At 39.3% G+C, this 15,564-nt stretch overlaps 1 protein-coding gene and 1 pseudogene across 6 annotated transcripts in view; both read left to right on the plus strand.

Moving 5' to 3' along the window:
* The window catches only part of PASD1 (PAS domain containing repressor 1), a 93,110-nt gene that overhangs the window by 63,244 nt on the left and 14,302 nt on the right, over positions 1–15,564 (plus strand). The window lies entirely within an intron of this gene.
* LOC112668504 (mitogen-activated protein kinase kinase kinase kinase 4-like) lies at positions 2,534–10,416 on the plus strand (annotated as a pseudogene).

The raw sequence follows: 15,564 nt of genomic DNA on the forward strand, positions 1-15,564 counted from the left end.
CCTATATCTATATTTATCTCCTTGTCTGCCCATCTCTATGTATGTGTACTGTGGTATACATGTGTTTAGAAAATAATACCACCCATGAATTCATATGGGTGCCTCCAATTCTACCCCAGCACCACAGGGGGTTCATTTTGGTCTTCCTGTTTCCATTTTTGCAATAGTCTTACCCAATAGTCATCGAGGCTTGGCCCCATCATCCTCAGTATACTGACTTATTAGCTCAAGTCTGCAATACACAAATAGTAGTTTGGGGGTTGCCAACTCACGTCATTGCAAAAAGCAAACTTCCTCTTTGAGTTCGTATTGTTTACATTTTTAAGGTAAGATTTACATATAATAAAATGTACAGATCTTAATTCTGTTATTCTTTGAGATGTAACAAATGCATAAACACACGTGCCCCATATTCCTATCAGGACATATGATATTTTCAACACACTGGAAAGCTTTTTTTGTGCACTTTCCCTCTTCTGCTCCTACCTAGAGGCAACCACTATTCTGATGGTTTGACTATAGATTTTTCTTGGTTTACTAGAACTTCATAAAAATGAAGCCATATAATACATACTCTGTTGAGTCTGCTCTCTTAAGAGAATAGACACACACACACACACACACACACACACACACGTATTCATCTTGTCATATGTATCAGTGGTTCATTCCTTTTTGTTGTCGAGGAGTATCCTAGTCTATGGATATAGCACAATTTGTAAGGCAGTTTCCTTTGATGACCATTTATTTCTAATTTTTAGTTACTACAAATAGACCTGCAGTGAACATTCTTTTAGAAGTCTTTTTGTGGACATATATTTTCATTTTAAAGTGTTAAAAATTCATTAAATTATATAGTAAGATGAATATTTTTTTGGGGGGGTTTAACAGGCATAGATTCATGTAATCATGACCACAGTCAAGATAAAGAACACTTCCATCACCACCCAAAAAACTTCCTTGCGCTGTCCATTTATAATCACCCCTACTTCACCTCACTCTCAACCTCTGTCAACCACTGATTTATTCTGCATCCTGAGAGTTTTGTCATTTTGAAAGTGTTCTGGAAATAGTCATATAGTATACAATCTTTAGAGATTGTTTTTCCCCCTCAGCATAATTCCTTTGTTGTTGCAAGCATCAATAACTTTTTTTTCATCAATAACTTTTTATTGCTGAGTTGCATTTCACTGTATGGATGTACCATGGCTTATTCATTCACCTGTTGAAACAGGACGACTGGGTTGTTGCCCTCTTGGGGGTTAATTATTAGTAAAGGTGCTAGAAACATTTGTATACAAATTTTTGGTGGACATAAGCTTTCATTTCATTTCCCTAGGGTCTTGAATTTATGGCATTAATTCACATTCCCCTAATGACTGAAGGTGTCAAGCATTTTTTTATCATTTGAATATTCAGATGTTTTGCCTATTTTTAAAACAATGTTGCTTACTTTTTACTATTGAGTTTTGAAAATATTTGTATATTCTACCTACAAGTCCTTTGTCAGATATTTGATATGTAAGTACTTTCTCTAGCTTTTATAGCTTCTTTTTTCATTCTCTTAACAGTGTCTTTTGCAGAACAAAAGTTTTTAATTTGAAAGGATAGTGTTACCATTTTTTTAATTAATGGATTGTGCTTTCTTGCCTTATCTAAGAATTTATCACCAAACCACTCACAGGTTTTCTGTTTTTTTTTTTCTCTGAAAGTTTTATAGTTCTGGGTTTAAGGTTTGTATCTATGATCCATTTTGAGTTAATACTTTTATAAAGTGTGAGGCTTACATTGAGGTCCATATTTTTTGGCATATGCATGTCCAGTTGCTCTAAAACCATTTGTTAAAATACGATCTTGTCCCTCTCCTGCACAAAAGCTCTTAGTGGTTTACCTTTGTTCTTAGAATGAATTCAGGGATGCCTGGGCGGCTCAGTGGTTAAGTGTCTGCCTTTGGCTCCGGGTGTGACCCCAGAGTCCTGGGATCGAGTCCCGCATTGGGCTCCCTGCATGGAGCCTGCTTCTCCCTCTGCCCCCCTCTCTCTCTCTCTCTCTCTCTCTCTCTCTCTCTCTCTCTCTCTCTGTGTGTCTCTCATGAATAAAATATTAAAAGAAAAAAAAAGAACGAAATCAGATAGCCTTTTATATGATCTGTAAGGCACACCACTCTCATGCTTACCTGTTCCCCAAACCTCATTTTGTGGCACACTCCCTATCCTACTCCATCCGCACTGTGAACTCTCACAGCTCTTTTCCAACACAGAACTTTGCACATGCTTATGTCCTCAATCTGAACTATTCTTCCACTGTATTGTCCCATGGTTGGCTCCTACTGGTCCTCTAGATCCACTTTGGTTCTCTCCCGTGGCACCTTGCTCTTTTTCCTAGGTCATGCTTTTAACAGTTCATAAATGTATAGTTATCTTGGGACTGTTTAGTTCATTTAATGCCACATGAAATTGTAAACTCTGTGAGACTGTGTTCTCAGTGCCCTGCACTGTCCTTGCTTTCATAAAACTTACTGCCTAATGTGGAGATGGACAAGTAAGCAAGAAACTATAATAATGTCACCATACCATGGAAATGTGTCTAAGTTCTTTCACTGTACCTTTGGCCCTGTTTTCTTGTCCTCCATATTTTGGATGTCCAGATCATCCTCACCACTCTAGAACTTGCTCTCTGAAGTCCTTCCTGCTGCCTGGGCTGGCAGGGCTCTCCCCTCTCTGCTTTCCCATTGACACTCTCCACTTGGCATTGAGATTACACAGACTGTCTTAACTCTTCTTCTAGAGAATCAAAAGCTCCGAGAGGGAAGTATCCAAACTGCATTCACCTTGTGCCTCCCTCTTTTCAGAGAATACTTTGTCTTCTTAAATTAACTTGCTTTCTGATTTCTAGGATACGAGCCTCTGAGTAGCCATGTGTCACTTTGCCAGTAAAAATTAATAGAGCTGACATGTAGAATGAACACGAAAAAAGAAGGCCAAATTTAAAGTTCTATCTCCTATCTACACAGCCAACACTTAGGTTATCTGTGCTTTAATACAGAGTGAAGACATGTCCAAAAAAGAAAGTCTTTCTTTTAACGTATGCTGGAATTTGATCTCCTTTATTTCCCCAACTGGCTCAGTAATAGTCCCATGAAAGTGACAGAAGAAACACATAGAATGTCACCTTTGAGAAATGATTGAGAGAGTGGATTGTAAGGTAGGAAGTCTGAGGTGCCAAATAAAATGTGGGCTGTTCGGTAAAACCTACCATGAACGTATGTACCCAGACCAGGACCTCTGAATCCACTGGCTGTATTAAAAAAGAAGTTGGTCCAGCTTTTTTTTCCATGTAAAAATATTGTGCGCATTTCCTTTTTTTTGAAGTGCTGTGTCAGGGGAATGATTTTAACTAAACAATGTTGAGCTTTAACTCATACAACAGTTTTCAAACCATTGCAAACTGGAAGAAATATTCGATAATAGATCTAAATACAAAAATAGTGAAGTTTGCAAGTAAATACACTAGCAGATAAATTATAAACACAGATCTCAGCTGTCAGTTCCAGTCCTTCAAAGACTCTCTTCTCTTGGAGTAGGAGATACGTCCTTATAGAACCCTGTGCTGTGCTTCAAGACTTGGTATAAAAGGCTTATTAGTTAGTGGGAACAGAGCAAACTGTCTTCCCACACAGTGCTGGTCTCTTGTCTGATTTATGAATTTCTCCTGGAATGAATTTTCCACAAATATATGATGGAGAACTGTGTAGCTTTGACATTCAGTCTGCCTGTGAATGTTAGCAGTGTTAGCCTCTGGCACCGAGGCTAAGGCCCAGGCGTGTTCCAGTGACTCACCAACCAACACGATATGTCGCCTTTTCTGTTTGAAAAAGGGGCAGACCGCGGAACACTAATCAGATGCTAAAAGGTCCCTTCTTGTTTACTTAATATTTCCATGCTGGTCAGAAGAGGCCAATAACAGCAATATTCTGTTCAAGATGATAAAACCTTGGAATTTTTTTCTTTATTTTTTTAACATTTTAAAAATTTAAATTCAATTTGCCAACATATAGTATAACACCCAGTGCTTGTCCCATCAGGTGTCCTCCTCAGTGCCCGTCACCCAGTCACCCCAGCCCTTCACCCACCTCCCTTTCTGAAACCCTTTGTTTGTTTCCCAGAGTTAGGAAGGGGTCTCTCATGGTTTGTCTCTCTCTCTATTTTTTCCCACTCAGTTCCCCTCCTTTCTCTTATAATCTCTGTCACTACTGGAAAACTTTTCTTTTGATTATTGATGACTGACCATATTTTCATAGCCATAAAGTTTTTGTTGACTTGGTGTTTGCTTGCTTTCCATTCTTGGACAGCAGGGCATTGCTTATTATGAGTTACCTGCCCTTCAAGGTATGGAGGACATCAGGCTATGGCTTTTACCATGTTGATGGTATGTACTTTTGAAGTGTGCATTTCTTGTTTTTCTCTTCTGGTGAGGAAATACCACTGAGTGCTGTTAGATGTCTTTCCTCTTTGGAAATGTTTGTGGAAAGCTGGTGTAACCAAGAAAGCACATTAGAGAAGTTCACACTGGCCCTTTAGAGAGTGGTGTTTTCTATGAAATGGATGGAGTAAGCCTTTGGTGGAAATTTTCCCACTTGGATGCCACCCTTTGTAAAACACTGAAATATATGAGGGTCAGAGCATTTAAACTTTGTTGCTTTTCAGTTGTGTATCAGCAGTGATTGGAAATAAGTCTGTTGGGGCACCTGGGTGGCTCAGTGGTTGAGCATCTGCCTTTGGCTCAGGTCGCAATCCTGGGGTCCTGGGATCGAGTCCCACGTCGGGCTCCCTGCATGGAGCCTGCTTCTCCCTCTGCCTGTGTCTCTGCCTCTCTGTGTTTCTCACGAATAAATAAATAAAATCTCTAAAATAAATAAATAAATAAATAAATAAAATGTTAAAAAAAAACAAGTCTGTTAACATATCACTAAAACAAGAATTGAGTTTTCTTAGCTATGTGATAAGAGTAATAACCTCCCAAATCATTTTAAAAGGGACTCCATATTTTCAACATTTGAAACTCCACAGTTGTTTTTAGGTCTTCATATTGTAATGTGTAAAATCATCTGAACTTCCTGTATAATATAGGTTTGGTAACATAGCATTTTAGTTATATTAGCTTCAGATATATCAGTTATACATCAAATACATATCAGCCCGCACAAAGAATATGATTTTAAAAGCCACAAGAATTTATGTCCATGGCTTCAGCAGGAAAAAAGGAAGATGCCATTGGTACATTTGCTTAGTTACCCTCTCATGAGTACCAGTTCTCTTGACATTTTGGCCAAGGAGCAGTGACGGGTGCAGTGCAGTAGGGAATCTGAGAGGAGAAGAACCAAGTATTTCCCAAGCCATCGTAGTTCACTTTCTGCCTGTCTCCCAACCTTCACATACACTCACCTACAAACACACACACACACAAACATTTCCCTGCTCTATCCTTTTTGGCCAGGAAATATATACTCTTTTTTTTTTTCCAGAATTTGCACTTAAAAACTGCCAGGATCTTCAGTATAGGATAGTCAGTAATATAAATTACTCTACTGGAGAAGACTGGATATTCAAATAGCACACTGCTTCATTCAGAGTATCTGTAATATTATACTTTGCTCCTCCCATAAAAAAAGAAAATAAAAACTTTAAAAAAATATTTTATTTATTTATTCATGAGAGACACGGGCGGGGGGGCGGGCAGAGACACAGGCAGAGGAAGGGAGGGAGGGAGGGAGGAAGGGAGAGAGAGAGAGAGAGAGAGAGAAAGAGAGAGAGAGGCAGAGACACAGGCAGAGGGAGAAGCAGGCTCCATGCAGGGAACCCGATGCAGGACTTGATCCCGGAACTCCAGGATCACACCCTAGGCCAAAGGCAGGTACTAAACCGCTGAGCCACCCAGGGATCCCCAAAAGTAAAAACTTTTGAGAATAAAAATGATCATTTAACCCAAAAAACAATTTTGGAAGCAGTTACTAAAAAGTGTTTCATACTCAAATGGTAAAATATTTTTTAAAAGGGGGTTGAATCCATCAAAGTCCTTCCCAAGTGAGAATAGATTGGGCTTCTCTGGTGGGACTCAGGTTTTCCATTGGCTTCCAAAGTCATTGAGAGAAAAGAAATCCTTCACTTATTTTTTCAAAAGTTTGATATATTAAAATTCCATAGTCTTTCATTTGAGAGAATTCCTGAGAAGCTCCAGGTGTATTCACCAAAAACAATTCTTGGAAAACTTTCTGCCAAATGATCAATTTGTCCAGTGGCCAAATTGCCAAAAATCAATTTATTCAAAACCAATCCATCAAATGTCCAGTTGACAAAATTTATGCGAATGTATTGATTCATCAAAAAGCTTAAGCTTTTTGAATATATTCTAAGGGTTGATAAACAGTTTTCTGAAAAAGACCACATAGCAAATATTTTAAACTTTACAGGCTATATAAGGTCTCTATAGAATATTCTTTGCTTGTTTTACAACTTTTTCAAAAAAGCAAAAATCATCCCTACCTCATACAAAAATGGGCAGCTTCCAATTTTACCTCATGGGCTGTCGTTTGACAGTAATATCCACACTCACTGTCGGGCTCAAACTCACAACCCCCAAAATCAAGAGTTGTGAGTTCTACCAACAGAGCCAGCCAAATGCCCCATGGACCACTTATATATTTAATTAATTATCTTTTCATATGAATATATTATTCTTGAGTATATGCAGTGGCTACATTCTTAAATATAGTCAATGGATATATTCTTGTAATCAGCATTTTAAGGAGTATTCCATTTGTTAGAAGTTAAAAATCACAGAAAGAGTACCATTCTTATGAATAAGCAGCAGTAATTATTCTAGGATTTCATACGAAAAAGTTTTAGGTTATTTTAGTGTAGTATTAATCCTGTCAAAAATTCATTTTCTATTTTTTTAATGATCTAGCATGTTTTCAGATTTTATCACCACTGACTCATTTGCCAAGTTTACCAATTTTCCCAAAATGTATATCTTTTAAATGTCAAAGTTCAGTGATTTAGAGTAGATTGAAAGGTTTCAACAGTTTTTGAAGATACCTGGAATATTTTCCATGGTCATTTTTTTTTTAATTTTTATTTATTTATGATAGTCACAGAGAGAGAGAGAGAGAGAGAGAGAGAGAGAGGGGCAGAGACATAGGCAGAGGGAGAAGCAGGCTCCATGCACCGGGAGCCCGACATGGGATTCGATCCCGGGTCTCCAGGATCGCGCCCTGGGCCAAAGGCAGGCGCCAAACCGCTGCGCCACCCAGGGATCCCCAGTTTTTTTAATCAGCATTTTAAGGACAGTTCCATATTTCTGTACCCCAGTTTCCTACTGCTGCAACTGGATAGAGCAGGCAACAAGAGAGGAAAAATTTGTATTGGGAAAAAGAAATGAAGAAGAGCCAAGAATCCAGCACAGCCTCATGTTGGGTTGAGAGGGAACTTGTTGTGTCCATGAGAGAAGGAGATCAGGAGCCAAGTTGCTGCCTGAAGGTCCCAGAACTCTGAAATCTGTACTACTACAGTCTTGAGCTCTGCCAATCCATTGCACTATAAATATTATGAATAGTTTTAAGAAACATGTTTTTGGTAAATCATTATATTTAGCCAGTTTGGCAAATAGATCCTTTGGCCATTTAGCCAAATGGTCCATTGGCAAGTTGGCTTTTGGCAAATTTGATGTTAATAAATCGACTTTGTGAATCACTCCGCTTCCATCCTAGAAAGCAGAGGCTTTCTGAAAGTGAAGCCAGAAGTGGGGCAAGTTTCTATCCTTTCTGGAAAGAATGGAGAGCATAGTAGCGTGTACAGACTATTTGGCAGAGTTGGTAAGAGCACATACTCATTTGTGGTTCATTCTGTGGAGGATGTTCATAGGTTAGTTTGTGGTGTGACTTATTAAGGAATGGAACTGATTTTAACATGTGGTCTCTTAATTTATGAGACAAACATGTTATAATTAATAAAAACAAAGTCATACTGTACATGTGGCATGGCAAAATCAAGACATTTCCAGCTTGAGTTGAGCAAAACTAAAGATTATCTAATTTCTACTACTTCCTTGTAGAGGAGGAAGAGTAAGCTTTCCTCTCTTTCCAGGTTCTTGGTTGAGATGCCTTGTTATAAAAGACAGATTGACAGGAGAGAAATAGAAATTTAATAGCATATATAGCTCCTGTATATGCACATGGGAGAGACCCAGGAAAACTGAGTAACTCCCTGAAATAGCCCAAGCCACTACCTTAAAAGTCATCCATAGCTAAAGACAAAAGATGTTTGGTGCGAAGAGGACAGTTATGGAGGCTATCAGGAAAAGCACAGTAAACAAGGGTATGGTGGCTGTGTGGATTTAAGTCCTTGCCTTCTCCATTGTTAAGAGTTTCTAGAGAGGGAGATAACACTTCTAAATAGAGATTTCCCATATAAATGTAAATGTGTCTAACAAAAAGGTAACTTCTACTCAGTTCTCAGAGCTTGACCTGTGTCTCTTAAGAATAACCAACCAGTTCACCACTAATAGAGCTTGAGAGGTGGAAGATTGATTTAGGAAAATTAACCACAGCTCCCCTGAACCCTAGTCTAAGCAGACAGGCAGAGTACTAGTGCCTTCCAGATCAATCTTTTTCCAGTAGCAGCTCTGAGTCTATGCATCCTGCCCCTTAGAGACCCAGCTGAGCCACAGGTTCTTGTGAGGACAATGTCTTATTCTCCTCTTCTGTTCCTTTGAGATTCTTCACTGCAAGGCAGTGGATAGCAAAATAGCCAAGCATGTCAGAGAAACTCCACCAGCAGTATTGAGCCCAGGCTGCTATGGGAGAGAGTGGAGAAGCTGGTGCCCAGGTCTGGTAGTGGCAGTTCCTTGGGGTCCAGCAACTCAGGATCCCAGCCTGTGTCCCATCCGGGGTCTCCAGAGTGTCTCAGGGGAGCACTTCAGAGTGAGTTCATCATCCAAATCTGAAGGCTCTTCATCTCAGTGCCTTGAAAATGCAGTGAAAAAATGTGAAGATTAGAAGTTTTTAGACCTCTCAAGCCTGCTGATTAGACTGCATTGGCCAAAGAACTTCAAGCAGTGGAAGATGTGTGACCTTCACACCAAGTGACACATGACTACTCATCCAGTGAGGGGTCAGGGACAATAGATGAGGAAGACGATGATGTAGAATAAGAAGGGGCTGAGGAACCCACCTCTGGACTGAGGACACCAGAGCAGCATCTTTGAATTTGAGCAATGGTGAAACAGAATCCATGAAAACTGTGATTGTCTATATGATGCTGTAGAAAGTGAACGAGTCATGGCCCCATCCAAGGAGGGCACTCCTATCATCCACTAGACTCAGTCCACTGGTAACACATTCCAGAAACACAAGTCTTCTTCCTTCTTTACACTTTTTGTAGACACCGGATTGCTACAGATTTCTCCATCTGGTGGGACAGCAGTGACTTCTGTGGTGGGATTTTCCTGTGATGGACTAAGACCAGAAACCATAAGCAAGATCCTACCTGGAAGGGCTCAGTGGTCAGTGTGAATGCCATGAACACTAGACCACAGAGTGGCACTCCAGAGATTCATAAATATAAGAAGAGCTTTAATCCTGAGATTCTGTGTGCTGTCTTATGGGGAGTGAATTTTTTAGTAGGCATAGAAAGTGGCCTGATGCTGTGAATTACTCCACAATGATCCAGAAATTGAGAAAAAGCAAGGATGGACAACTGTGGGGGATTTGGAAGGATGTGTATACTATGAAGTTGTAAAATATGAAAGAACAAATTTCTGGTAATTTGCAGAGTTCTGTGAAGGTCTATGCATGGACACACAAGCCATATCACAGATTTATAGCCTTTGAGTCATTTGGAGAATTGGTACCTAAACCATTACTGGTGGATATCACTGTTGGGGGAAGGCCAGCGGTTGAAAGTGATCTGTGGATCCTTGGCTGGACATGCCACTGATGTGGATTCAGGAGAGGTCTATGATATTTATCAACCAACACACATAAGAAAGAACCCAGACTCTGATCCAGTGTAGCCTCAAACCCTATGCAATCATCATACTCCCCAACACAGATGGCATGGATCTTCTGGTATGCTATAAGATGAAAGGGTTTATGTGAATACCTATGGAAAAATCCCCAAGGATGTGGTTCTGAAGTGGGGAGAGATGCCAACATCTGTAGCATATATTCAATCCTGTCAGACATTAGGCTGGGGAGAAAAGGCCATAGAGCTCCTTTCTGTGGAAACTGGTCACTCGGATGGTATGTGTACGCACAAAAGGGCTCAAAGACTAAAATTCTTATGTGAATGCAAGGACAAGGTCTTCTTTGCCTCCGTTCCATCTGGAGGCAGCCACAGGGTTTATTTCATGATATGAGGCAGGGCTTTTCTGAGCTTGTAGAAATGGTGTAATGAGGATTGCTGGCCCCCAGAGTTTTCAAGATCCTGAGAACTTGGAATTCCTTGCATCATGGGGCTCAGAGCTGCTAGGACAGCTGTGTGCTGTGTGTGTGTGTGTGTGTTTGTGTGTGTGTGTGTGCGGGTGTGCAGGCACCATATATGGGGTGTTTAGTTTGTTTTTTTTTCTCACTTCCTTTATGCACCTCTTACCAGCTTATCCCCCTTCTCTTTTTTTCCCTACTCAAAAATAAATCAAGGCTGCAATACAGCTGGTGCTGTTCACATTCTTTAAAAAAAAAAAAAAAGAATAACCAGCTCAAGATAAATCGTTGTGACAAAAGGCATATTTTGGGATTGCAAATTATTCCTTTTCACCCTGGTGGGGGTGACGTAACTATTGCCCTCACTGGTACAAGGAGTTGTCAGACTGGGTTTATATTCAGACTTTGTCATTTATTATGACCTTATATATTATTCACCTTGTGGAGCCTTATCTCCCCCATCTGTAAAGGTGGGATGATAATAGAACACATGCCATTGAATTATTTTAGGATACAGAGATAATATGTGAAAGATACCCACTACGTGGTAGGAACACAGTAAATAATAGTGTCTCCCCTGCCAGTCAGAGGTGAGATTGGTGGTGGGTAAGGAGAAAGGTTAGTGAGCAGTTGCCTTAGAACTGAAGGTGGTGATGGGGCACTCACTTCAAATTACTGATTTCCTGAACTGATCAGAATCATCCCCTTCACCTTCTGCCTTTAGGTAAGTTTCCCCAAATAAACTAATTACATCTTCAAATAATGTAAGTCTATTAAGGTAACATTCTCCAATAATTTATTTATTAAAAGGTATTATAGTGAAAGAGAAGAAATATTTAAAAGGCAGGGTAATTATTATCTATTAGTAGGGATCAGTTTGTACATTCATTCAGGAGCTCTTTACAAGTGTGCATCATATGCACATCCACATCACCATACAACACCCGTCTCCACCCACCCCCCAACCCTTGCCCAAAGGAATAACCATCTGGGTGACCTTTAGCAATAGCACCTTTTGCTCCCCAGTCTGCTTATCTTAAAACACTGGAGAGTCTACTTGTTGGCTCTGAAGGAATAGAACAATGATAGCATATGCAGAACTCATCTTTGTGGAACACATTTTCTAGGAGAGAGAATTAAAATCACAAAAGAACCATTTTAGAGCAAATTACAGTCTTATATATCCCAAATCATATATTTAAGTGGAGAAGAACTTAAAGGAATGGAGCAATCAAAGGGAGAATGACTAATGAGGGCATTTGAGATGAGATGATCACGTTAGCCTGTACAGATTACAAAGCACTTTGTCCCAGCATTATTTCATCTTTACAAGAACACTGCAAGGTACATATTATGAGTTTTACTTTAAACATTCAGAAGCTGGGGCTCAGGGAAGCTAAAAGACTTGCTCTAAGGTTCACAGCTAGGAAGTGTCAGGGCTGAGGTGTGAGCCCTAGGCTGGGCAACCTCAGATTCTGTCCATCTTCCTTTGGCAGCTCTGGAATGCTGGACACAATGGTGGGAATAGGGGATTGGGAGAAATAGGCTGTTTCAGGCGTCATCCCTAGGGGAGCACTGAAGAGAATAATGACTTGGGGGGAAGGTGGGCTTTGGAGATGCTAGTACCAATGCAGTTGTCAAGGATGGCTGAGATACAGCTGGGCCTGGAGGAAAAGCGGCTGCCTGCACCTTGACCTGAGAGGTCCCATTTCTGACAGGGAGTGGTGGTGGGGTGCTTCCATGAGCCTACAGACTAGCTCTGGTTAGAGAACTCTTGAAAAGTAGCTTCTTACACTTTGCTTACAACCTGCAACTCAGAAGGGAAACCTGACTCTCCTTTCTGCCGTCACTTCAGATGAGATAATCTCAGCTGTTAAGTTAAACAAGGAGCGACAGTTAAGATTCTATTTTACTGTCACTAGTTTCCTGACTCTGCCACAACTGTTCAGAACACTTTAGTTTATTCTGCATTGATGTATGAAAGGACAGTATTCATTGGACATCTTTTCATATTTACGATTTCATTTATATAGCAAGTAGAAATAGATGAGTTTATTTGAGCCAAGAACCGTCCTCCATCATAGTAATTCAGCAGTGTTGAGTGCTTTACCAATGAATATCAAACCTTGGTAAAAATTTAAAAGAGAGAGAGAGAGTAAGAAACATTAAGGGCTCAATATAAGAGTCACATTTTGAGGTTTTACATAATGAGAGAGAGAAGTACTTTTCTTCATTAAATCAGAAAGTGTTGGTCTCATGTAAATACAGCTAGCAAAGTGTTCTTTGATCATTTTCTTTCTTTTTGAAGATTAACTGATGTGATTTAGAAAAGGAAAGTTCTGTTTATATCTGTTCCTGACCAAAGGCCAGCAATGTTTTATGGTTGCAAACTCTCTGTTACACCTCCTGTCCTGAGTCTGAATTCATTATTTATATGTATAGATTAGTTAGGTATGAAGTACTCTTTAATGCTTTTTTTTAAAGCAATGTATGTGCTTATTTTGTTACTTTTACATTCTGATTACAACTCAGAAATTTGCCATCTATATTGACAGAGAAGCATGAAATACGAATTCATGGAAGAATTTGGAAAACTATTACATTCTTGATATCCAAGCAGTGGATTTAAAGCAAATCGTAATCACCTCACAGTGTTTCGTTGTCAAATTCGGTGTCTTGTTCAGTAAAACTCACTGCATCCTTTGATACAGCACTGTCCAATAGAACCTTTTGTGATGACAGAGATGCTCTTTAATCTGCTCTCTAATACCATGGCCACTAGCCACATGTAGCTACTGCACACTTGAAATGTGGCTGCCACACCAAAGAAATCAATTTTAAATTTTCTTTAATTCTGCTTTTAATTTAGCTACATGTGGTGCATGGCTACCATATTAGGCAGTTCAGCAGTATATTCATTCACAGGCTGTTTATCTGAGGTATAAAGATATTCGCTGTTTAGAGGCCAATATAGTGACATTTAATTACTTTTAAGGAACAGATAGAAGCCTCCGTTTGTTCCTGAAAATAATTGTGTCATGCCAAGAAGCCCTGGGGTGAGAAATGTGCAAATATTTCAATTGAGTTGGCTGGTCAAATTGTTTATTCCTTTGTTCACTCAGCAAATATTCACGAGCACTTGGTAAGTGCTCTGCATTGTGCTAGGTGCTGGGGATACAAGAGGTTCAGTGCATGTGCATTACCTTCAAGAAATTCATTAAGTAGAAAAGGTGGACAAAAAGTAAACTTTCATACAAAACAGAGTAAAGAAAGAGTGAAGAGTCAATGATGACTTAGACGATTTAGTCTTGGGAGACTGGGTGAAGAGTGGCATTTGTCACCAATAGAGGAGACACTGGAGGAGAAGGAAGAAGATGAGGAAGATGAGGAAGAGGAGAAGGGGTCTCATTGGACCACCTGGAGTTAAGGTGTCTAATGTTAGACATCCAGACTGCACATCCTGAAGGCAGTTGGATATTTGGGTCTATACCTCAGGGAGAGGTCTTGAGATAGAGTTATTAGAGTTGCCCTTAGTTGAAGCCAAGAAACAAAATGGAGTCTGCAAGAAGATAATATAAAGAAAAAACAGAAAGTGAAGAACATTCTGAAAGAAGTACCAACACTTCCAAAGTAAGAAAACATTCTATTAGACTTAGCTGCTTATAAATTGAGTCAAAGACCGAAAAAAAATAAAGATATAGATATTCTTTTAGGAACTTTACTTTTAAATGATGTCAGGATAAATTTCTAAGTAACTCTGTTGATGTTACTTGATGCTGAAAGTCAAACCATTAAGAAATACATAGTAGACATTTTATAGCCCCATCATATACACAAATGACTGAATTCACTCATTAAATAGTTGTTTTATACCACTTAAATCACTCCTTCCTAAATGTTGTATATTTTGATATTTAAAATATATTTTTCCCAAGCTCTTCTTAGTTTTCTACCATTAAAAAATAAATGATGTAAGAGGCACCTGGGTGGCTCAGTCTGTTGAGCATCTGACTCATGGTTTTATCTCGGGACATGATCTCAGGGTCCTGAGATTGAGCCCTGCATCAGGCTCTGTGGTCAGCAGGGAGTCTGCTTGAGATTCTTTCCTCCTCTCTCTGCCCCTCCCAAGCTCTCTCTCTCAATCTCTCTCTCAAATAAATAGATGTCTTTAAAAATGATGTAAATAAAATTGACTTTTTTTGGCTGTGTCCCGTGAAATATCGAATGGAAAAGTTCTCACCTTTGGATCAGGATTGACTTTCTGAAACCTTGCAGAATAATCCAGTTATTTTATTAATCTCGTGTTTTGTGAATGAATTGGGACGGTTTCACATACCGTTTTGTCACTGTGTTGCCACCTTAAGGACTTGTTTTTTATCATATCTGTTACCAGACTCCAGTTTCTCAATTTTGTGGAGTGATGGAGCTTTTTACTCTTTGGCCTTGGCCTGCAAAAGAAAAACTCTAGAAAACAAATTACATTTCCATAACAGATCTCCAGGACATTTTTAAGGCTTAAAAAGTAATTTCAGTATTAAAACCAATATTCTCATTCACTCTACTCTCTCCTCCCCACACCATCCCTCAATCTCCCCCTACTTCTCTCTCACCTTCCACTCACTTGGTGAAAAATAAGCTAGTACTTAGACTCCAGTGCCAGGAAGCTGCATTCTTACCTTGGGCATCAAAATTCTAATTTTGATAGAAATGAATTGTTAATGAGCCAAAGAGTAGAGAGTTTCTCTAATTACAGGAAACAGAAACAAAATTAAATTTGGCCTGAAGGCATTTTTTTGTAATTGTAGTTGGTTTAAAAATTAAGAAGATTCACTCATACGCCTTGGCTTTTTTTTTTTTTTAAGCTTGCTTTGCTCACCACTGTTAACCAGAGGCATTGAGACCTGTGGCAAACTTCATTCTCATGAGGGTCCAGATGATTCATTTTATAGATACGGCACAGAACAACTTTCTCTGTAGGAATAGCAGCACCTCAAAGACAAAGATGTGATGTATTAAGAAAAATAAATATTTGTTCTTATTTGAACCTTATTTTTACTGTATAATAGAAAATTTAGATTTAAATG

This window comes from Canis lupus, chromosome X (assembly GCF_003254725.2).
Source record: "Canis lupus dingo isolate Sandy chromosome X, ASM325472v2, whole genome shotgun sequence".
In the NCBI taxonomy this organism is placed as follows: Eukaryota; Metazoa; Chordata; class Mammalia; order Carnivora; family Canidae; genus Canis; species Canis lupus.